Genomic DNA, 9,386 nt, shown 5'->3' on the forward strand with positions numbered 1-9,386 from the left:
AGAAATCACTTGTGCACAGGCAGCTAAAGTCTTCAAAATTTGGTTATTCTAAAACATGGCTGTCCCAATTTTCAGGATTCAGTTTTATTCTCTCAATTAAAGATGTTCCTGTTTTGACTGTCTAAAGACTGGTGTTGGACAATTTTTGTCAGTTTTGCCTTTTTATTTTTTTAGTGTGTCTGACTCACTTCATTTTATATGTTTTGTCTTGGCCTTGCTTTTATATAAATTAAAATGTCTCTGCCACCAGTCAAAACAAAACTGCAACATTTCAAATTCAGGTAAAGATTTTAAAACCTAAATAATATGGATAATGACCAGCTGGTTTGAAATCCACATCCGATCACGCAGATTAGCACTAATCTAATCCTCCACTAGCGCGGTCTGCTATTGAGCACTCACTAGGTATCTCTACACTGCAATTAGACACTCATGGCTGGCTCGTGCCAGCTGACTCTGGCTCATGGATCTCAGGCTAAGCGGTTGTTTAATTGTGGTGTAGAGGTTCAGGCTTGGGCTGCAGCCCAAACTCTGGGACCCTCACACCATGCAGGCTCCTAGAATAAAGGCTCCAGCCTAAGCCTGAATGTCTACACCTCAGTTAAACAGCCCCTTGGCCCAAGCCCCACAAGCCAGAATATTCTGGCACATGTCAGTTGCAGGTGTCTAACAGCAGTGTGGACACACAGTCACAGTGGGTATCCGTAAATTGTTTTGTTCCTGGTCATTACCCAATCCTTCAAGCCAACAGAGAATAGCTTTTTAGGGATGAGCAATAGCTGCACTTGGGCCATTCATTGGTATCTATAGCAAGCCCTAGCTTATGATTTGCTGCATATAGCAGACTTACTTTGACTAAGCTCATTGTGGAAAACCTTCATTTTATTAGCACAGCCCTGTACAACAGTAGATCCTGATGGTCAGAGTGGCCTGAAGGTTAAAAGCTTATATGTGCATACAGTTAAATTTTGATAGTCCAGTAGATTCATACAATCAGGGTTGGAAGGGACCTCAGGAGGTCATCTAGTCCAACCCCCTGCTCAGAGCAAGACCAATTCCCAGACAGTTATTAGCAACCTCTTGGTGGACAGAAAAAAGTTGCCATTATCTGATAGTTGCCAATAAGCTAAAGGCAGGTTTGCCAGACTGCAGCCAGGGATGGAAGTGCTGGGATGTGCCCATACTGGGCCCCAAGGTACACTGTGGGCAGTGGCAGGGAGGGGGCCACCACCCAGATGTTGGGGATTTCCATAGGGGGTGGAGGGAGGGGCTAAGGGAATACAGAACTGTACCATACCTCTCCCTGTGCTCTCTGGGTTGCATCTTACTCTGACACCAGGGACCCAGGCTCTGCATGTCCCAGCAACCCTGTTCCCCATAGAAAGCCACAGCCACAGGCAGGTTTGCAGGACTAGATAGGAAAGGCAGTGATGGGATGTGCTGAGCCCTGGCTCTCAGCCTGGAGAGTGCAGGGAGATGTACCATGCACCCCCCAGTGCTTCCCTGTCTGCAGCCCTGAAAACCAGGCTGCAGCTGACGCTCAGCCCCCCAAATCTACCTGCAGCCCAGGCTTTCCATAAAACAAGTTAGTAGCCAGCATGCCTGTTGCTTATATGCAGATCAATTAACATTATAGTCAATTGGACAGTATCTGTTCCATGCAAAATGCTTTTATTAACCAAAAGTTATCTGGGTTATCAAGCAGAATCCCCTGTATTTTGAATACCTGTAGTTTGCATGTTGCCATAATGGACCCATTCTTTTTAGTAACTAAGAGTGAGTAAAAGCATTGAAACCACATGACTTGTAATTGGTGTAACCTGGGGAATCTGGCATCCATGTGATCAAGGGCAGCTTTAAGCCTCTACATTTAATTTTTCTGCAGCTAAGTGAACAAAGACCCAGAGAAGGTTAGCCCTTATTATTTGTATTACAGTAGGACCACTGTTCTAGGCATGTAGTAAGGGACAGTCCCTTCCCCAAAGAGTTTCAATCTAAATAGACAAAACAGACAAAGGGGGAGGAAAAGGAAGTATTAGCCTAATTTTCTCATCTGTGAAATGGGGATATGTCTACACTAGCACTTCTGTTGGTAAAACTTTTGTCGGTCAGGGGTGTGGGGGAAAAAAACCCAACTGACCGACAGGAGTTTCACCGACAAAAGCGCCAATGTGGACAGCATGATGTAAGCAGGAGACGCTCTCCCGCCAATATAGCTACCGCCGCTCGTTGGGGGTGGTAGGTGATTTCATCTACTGCCATGAGTTCAACTATTACCTTGAAGCTAACTACAAATACACTGTTCCATCACAGCTGCTCACCTTCTGTGCAGTCCTGCACCTATAGGTGCATCTCCAATTTCTTCTCCTGGAGAGCATCACTGCCACTTTAAGCTCAATGTCGGAATCAGATTCTTTCTTCTCCCCATTCTCTATTAACATCAACCTTACAGTCACCCAGGTTCATAATCTTGATTTTTCTCCAATCACATTCACACCCATGACAAATCCCATTGGTGGTGGTTCTACATTTCCAGTGTTCTTCCTTTCTGTCTTTTTGGCCATATTAATCCTTCTCTGGCAATTTCCTGCCTTACCACTGCAACTTCCTCTCTTCCCAAATGCAGCTCTTCCTTTGTTTGCACACAAATCTTCCCTATTCCCATCCCCACTTTTCTAAAATATCTGGTTTGGCTTCCCCTCCTTTCATATGGAACTGAATCTTCACTTCATTTACAAAACACTTCAAGAACTCTACTCCTACTATCCCTCTCCACCCCCCTCCCCACCATATTCTCTCTGCCCACAATTCCCAAAGTCATGTTTTTCATGACATCCTTTGTGCCTGGAACAGCCTCAATTAAATGTATGCCAAACACACCCCATCTCTTTAATAAACCCTTTTTTAAAAAAAGCCATCCTTGTAACGAAGCATTCCAGTTGATCATACATCGTTCTGTTTGTTCTGCATTGTCCATATTCATGGCTTTATACTGTACGTGCTTCAGGGCAGGAACTCCGTTTCATAGTGGGGTATGCTGTATAAACAGCATGAATACCATTTTAGTGACTTCTTACGCAAGACAGAGTCTTTCATATGAGGTCCATCAGCAGCACCCAGTCTGCAAAAGATTTGTAGTGATGCCAGTTAAGACGCCAACTGTGGGATTAACCTTGGCAATAACATCAGTGATGTAATGCTATTAAGCCCTAACTGTGGTGTGATATTCTGGCCACATTCTTCTTTTGTCCTTCACTATATTAAAAATGAAGGAGATAGGTGACTTTAGAGGTCCAGAATCACTTCCTTTAGAATATTTTGAGATATTCTGGAGTTCTCTGACGACTGCCCCGTCATGGAATTAGTGAGGTTGTCTCACTAATAGCCATCTACATACTCCAACCCCTTGCAGGTTGATCATATTTTCAAAGTGAAAAGCTGACACTATGGAGGTGGAAAGGGTCACAGGGAAGAATTTTGGTGGAGAACAAAAGGTTATTGGGAAGTTGTCTTCTTCCTTCTCCCCCATTCACAATGGAAAAAAAAGGAAAAACTTTATAGTAAAGGGCAAGATGGGAGAACACAGTATTTACCCTTGTGTCCCCCCTTTGCTGTTCTCTTCTAGTCCCAATCTCTCCCTGACCAGTCTACCTCTCCTCCCCACGTACACCAGGAAATCTACCACCTCATTCACTCCACACCCACACAATCTGCCATCACAACCCACTCCCCTCCTGTTTCAGAATCAGGCTAGCCCAAAGGCTTGTGCTCCCTGCTCTAACTACTCCCTCCTCTACTTACAGCCCACATGCTGCAAGGACTCCAGGGGGGGCATATGGCTGCAGAAAGCCCCAATACGCCGCAACGTATTGTCACGGAAAACCTGTATTTTCGAATGAATTCCTTCCCCCTCAACTGGAGGTGTTTTGCAGGGATAGGAGTCCCCCAGTAGTGGCAGGTACTGCACCTTGCAGTACAGCCACCATAGTACTTAGTTGTGACATTATTGATGGGTCTTAGCTCCATTTGGCCCTAACAAACAGCACGTGTCACTGCATCTACTTAGAGTAATACTAGCTAGTCTCAGAATAAGGTGAAATATCCCAATATAAAATGTTTAATTAATTAGACTGATAACTCCAAGATAGTGAACATATCTCTTTTCATTTGGTGTTCACTGAGGAAGAAAAATCAAGCTAAGTTGGGGTGAGTAAAGTTTAATATTTATAAAGGTACAAGATATATTTGTTGCACAATAGAAAATCTTTGGCTTATTACTGGCATTATAGTAGCAACTAACAAGATCAGAGAGACCTATTGGACTAGACATTAATGAAAAGTATAGGTACAGGAAAGGAGATGTCACACCACATCATAAAAGCCAGGCCAAAACACTGGGCAGGTACTGTATTTTAACATCAATTACTGCTTATGCCCATGCCTTTTCTCCACCAGTATGTCCCTCATATCTGTATTCTTCCATTATACAAGAGCATCAAGATTTGGAACAACAACTTTAATGTTTCAAGAAGGTAAAATGTAAATCAACTATTTTTTTGCTCTTCATTATATATAGTTTTTTTTATTGTTTTAAATATCCAGTCCTCGTTTTGCTTTCATGAACCAAACAGGAGGGAGACAAAGTCATACTCTCCCAAGTTACACCCCTTCAAGACACTAAACTGAGATACCACTCAGTGGTCTGTGCAGGACTTCCTGATACAATCACCCTACTCCTTTCATGCACTCTGACCACCAGGGAAAGAATTACTGTTTAAACTTAAAGTTATCCTTACTTTCAAAATTAATCACCCCACTGAGATGAATGGGGCAGGTTTACATCTTTTGGAGCTCTCTCATGTTGCCTGCAAATCAGTATGTTACTGACTTTGTATAAACAAAGGTTAAATAAATTTAAGTTAGTTTCTGCATCAGTTTAATTAAATCAATCGAGTTAAACAGATGCACTTTTCTAGTAATGACATAATTCTACTCTCAGTTCAGTTTTGAAGTGGTCTTTGCAGCCATAAGGACTACTGACTTAAATTATTCTAAAATGAAAACTCTGACCTTAGAGCAAAAAAATGACAGCTAACAAAAAAAGTACCCAGTCTCCAAAAACCAGCCTCTTTGTTAGGGGAACGAAGAGTGATGTCAAAGTGTCTCTCCCTCCTTAAGAATGAGTATGGCCACCTGCCTCAGTTGTGAGTACAGAGGATTGCTCCTCAGTTTAAACACTTGTGTGACATTCAAATCTGCCAGAGATTGTGCCAATGTTCTCCAGCAAATTTCAGGTATTAAACTTAAAAAAAAAAAAAAAAAAAAAAGAGGACATTTCTACAAACTCCAAAAGGTACACTTTTAGGTATATGCTTTAAAGTCTTTTTATTTAAATATATTAGTCAAGGTGGCCAGTTTACCTAAAATATTTTTTATACCCAAACTGTGTTTGACCTGGGACAAAATAAAATATGGGGGAAATGATACTGACTTTATTCTTGGAGAGTAACACATTTGTTCTTTAAAAAAAAAATAAAAAAATCCACATCTAGGGCAGGATTTTCAAAAGTGCTCAGCACTGGCTTAACTGCTCCCCCTGAAGTAAATATATTTTATCCTTTACTTAATGGAAGAAGATTTAGGCCAATGATGAACTCTCATGAAAAATAGACCATGTGGGATTTTCAGAGCTTACCCTTTTACATTTTGGATTACTATGTTAAATAGCACTCATATTAACTAGCCTTTCACTTTTGTTTTGCTTTGCTTTCTAGTTCTCATTCACTTGCTCAATGCTGCAATATTTAGATTGTAAAAACTGCAGGGCTATGTTTACATTTAAAGAAAATTCCATTGTTTTTACAAATATATTAACATCTTTACTAATCTTGTTAAAGCTCATATGAAGAAAGCCTAAATTTTGGACTACATTTGACCAGTGTCCCTTTAACCAATGTCATCAACTTGAAGACAAAAGCATTCAATACCCTAATCTGCCACTGACTTGAGAAAGTGTCAATAGTTCAGGTCACACCCTCCTCCACCTGGGTTTATTTTTGAAGCAGACTCATAATACAGTAACTCCTCACTTAAAGTCATCCCGGTTAAAGTTGTTTTGTTATTAAGTCGCTGTTCTATTAGAGAAGATGCATATTTAAAGCTGCACAATGTTCTAATGCTCTCCACCACCACCCCCAGTGCCTCCCCTCTCCGCACCTCCCGCAATCAGCTGTTTAGTGGTGTGCAGGGAGGCTGGGAAGGAGGGGGGAAGGAGCAAGGACATGGCATGCTCAGGGGCAGAACTGGGTGGGAAGAGGTGAGGGCAGAGCCTTGGGGGAAGGGGTGGGGTGAGGGTGGGGCCTGGGGCAGAGCCAGGAGTCAAGCACCCCCCGGCCATTTGAAAAGTCAGCACCTGTGCCCCAGAAGCCTATGGCTGTCTCCAGCTGTGCAGGGATCTAGAGGCCTAGTGCCTCTGCATTGTGTGTCCCGAGCATACCATGCAACCTGGCAGATTGGTTCCCTTAGGAGTCAACTGGTCTCCCCAGCCCCCAGTGTGTGTGTGTTCAGTAACTAACTGGAGTAGGCATTTGTGTGATCTGCTGCTCAGAGGCTAGCAGACACATCCCCATCGGGTGCTGGGGAAGTAAGCAGCAGTGTCATTTCCTATGTGCTGCCGCTTGCCTGCTCTGCCTGGCTCTCATGTTGAGCCCAAACCCGCAGAGCTTGCATGGGGAGGACTCTGCAGGCCTAGGAGTGAGGGTGTTGTTGGCCCTCACCAGAGCTCTGGGGCCAGAGGATATTCACTTACCTAGTCACAGCTGAGTCTCAAAACTGTCTGGCAAAATTTTTTTCCCCAAGAACCTAACCCCCTATTTACATTAATTCTTATGGGGAAATTGGATTCGCTTAACACTGTTTTGCTTAAAGTCGCATTTTTCAGGAACATAACTACAACGTTAAGTGAGGAGTTACTGTACTTACCCAACCTCAGTAAAACATTAAGATCCTCAAATGAAAAGCTCTAAGTAAATGTACAGTGTTATAAGCAAGGCTCCACTTATTCCATGGCAGACTGAACCTAAATTCTGCTGGAATGGTAGTCTGGAAATTCTAGGCCAGCTTTATTTATATTTTAAAATGGAGATTTTATTGAATTAGTTATGAAAATAAACTAAATAGGAGCTTTTAAAAAACATTAATGCTGTCCCATCACGACATTCAGCTTTCATTGTACAGCAGTGTTTTTTAATTGCCAGTGCATATCTCTGTAGTAATTGTCAGATAGGGGCACAGTTGTGGCTTTTGCCTACCTCAAATGTATAGAATGGAACACACTGGTATCATGAGACACAGTACCTGGAGGTTTCTGCCAAAATAATCAGTGAAATAATGAAGACAGGTTGTCATCTTTACAGTTCAGTTAAACCTCCCACTGAAATGAATATGGGCACTGCACACCCTTCGTATGTATTGTTTCAAAGCAGGGAACATTGCTTTAGTTAAACTATCCACAAGAGCTAGAAACATTTCTGAAATAAAAGCTTAGATTCTGGAGCAAATTACAGCAACTATGGAACAGTCCTGATTAAAAGTTAAAAGATCAGGAAATAGATATTATAGCAAGGAGAGCCTTATAAGTACCTGAAAACGAGAAAAAAACTTGACCAGGGGGAGGGGGTGGTGGTGGTCACAGTTCAAAATTTCACTCAATTAGCCAAAGAAGTTTTGTTTGTCTGGTTTTGTTTTAACTATTATAGACTTAGATTGTACTTTCAGTTTCCACCCAAACCTGCCTTCAATTTTGGTTGAATATTGGGTTTCTACTGATGTGGAGAACAGCTGTATCATGAAGTTTTCAAGTCACCATTTATATATATTCTATAGTGATAGGTCCAAAAGGCAAAGCGTGAAAAGCAAGAGTGCTTTGGTAGAAGATTCCTGTATTTACTGCATTATATGACAGATCCTACACACCTCCCATTGTAGAGACTACAAAGATATTGTACTTTTCATCCATCGTCTTCCTTACACAGTTCTGTGCTGCACAGCCTTGGAGTCAGCCAGGAGAACACTCATTAAACCCTATTCCCAGAGCTGTAGTAACTCTGTAGTGAACTAATATACAAATGATGAAGTGAGGAAAGGCCACAGTAGTTTATAGGTAATAAGAAATGAGGAAAATACGTTTCCAAAGGGGGAAAACATAAAACCATCTTTTCACTTTCAAGTGGGTATTCAACTGGAGGGTTATAAAAATTGAGTTGGTGCAAGTCAATCTTCTTTACCGGGTTCCAAAGCTTATTTTAGTAAATTTGGGAAACATCTGGGAACTACATTTGCACTTAAGGACCATTTCATATACAACATGAGGACATGCTACAATTTGAAAGCAGAGAAAACAAGCAAATTTAAATTCAGATCTATGATGCTGTAACGTCCCTAGAAACAGCTACCTTGTTTCATTCCCCTCCCTCCTGCAAAAGAAAAACAAACATACACAACATTGACCCACTGGGACTGTGCCCATTAAAAATGAAGGTAACTACATACAGGAGCCTGCACAGACAACTTTGCAAATGTAGAAAATAAAGGGTGTAGGCTAAACCATCCATTTTGACACACATGAACCATATGTTGAGACACTCTGGAGCAGTGAGAGAGCGAAGTGCATTAAAACAAAGGAGAGGCAAGCTTATAAAACTATCATTACCAGACAATTCAATATTCAGACTCAAAATGACGGAAGACCTGAGCCAAGAACATCCAGACGCAGCGAGTGGGAAGTATTCCCCAGAACATGGAAATTTCAGGCCCTTTTCCATTTGGGGGAAAAATAAACCCTTGAGACCTACTGAGCCAGGAAAATCATTTCTATGGAAAGGAGCTACAGCACACTCACCAGAGCAGACACCAGGAACAGTGCAGGAGAAGAGATACAAAACTCATTTATGGAGAGAATACTAGCAACTGATAAAGATTTTTCATTTTGAGGGAAAAATCTTTAAAGGGTAACTTGAAAACTATTTTACAATTTTGTGCCTACCTAAAATGGAAAAGTCTTATAACTAGAAATAATTAGAAAAAAGTTTTCAAGTTTCACTTTGTGCATGACACCATTTAGCGTACAGCCACTTTCCCTGTTTTGCTGATGGCTAGTTGTACTCCCTTTTCATGCACTAGTATGACATCAAGCACTGCTCTGTGCATATGAGGTCCCCATCACTACTCTTCAAGGCTCTGCAAGATTTTTTTCCAGTAGCAGCTAAACAAAATGAAGAGGCAGCAGGCAGGAGCTTGCAAGGGGGTGGGGGAGAAAGAGGGCCTTGTTCTCAGACTTACACACTTTCCCTTTCTGAAAGCTCCGCCCCAATAAACAAGCAGGAGAG

At 41.9% G+C, this 9,386-nt stretch overlaps 1 protein-coding gene across 2 annotated transcripts in view; it reads right to left on the reverse strand.

Moving 5' to 3' along the window:
- Positions 1–9,386, reverse strand: part of CPNE1 (copine 1) — a 97,839-nt gene that overhangs the window by 70,705 nt on the left and 17,748 nt on the right. The window lies entirely within an intron of this gene.

The sequence above is a fragment of the Mauremys reevesii genome, linkage group 13, assembly GCF_016161935.1.
Source record: "Mauremys reevesii isolate NIE-2019 linkage group 13, ASM1616193v1, whole genome shotgun sequence".
Taxonomy (NCBI): domain Eukaryota; kingdom Metazoa; phylum Chordata; order Testudines; family Geoemydidae; genus Mauremys; species Mauremys reevesii.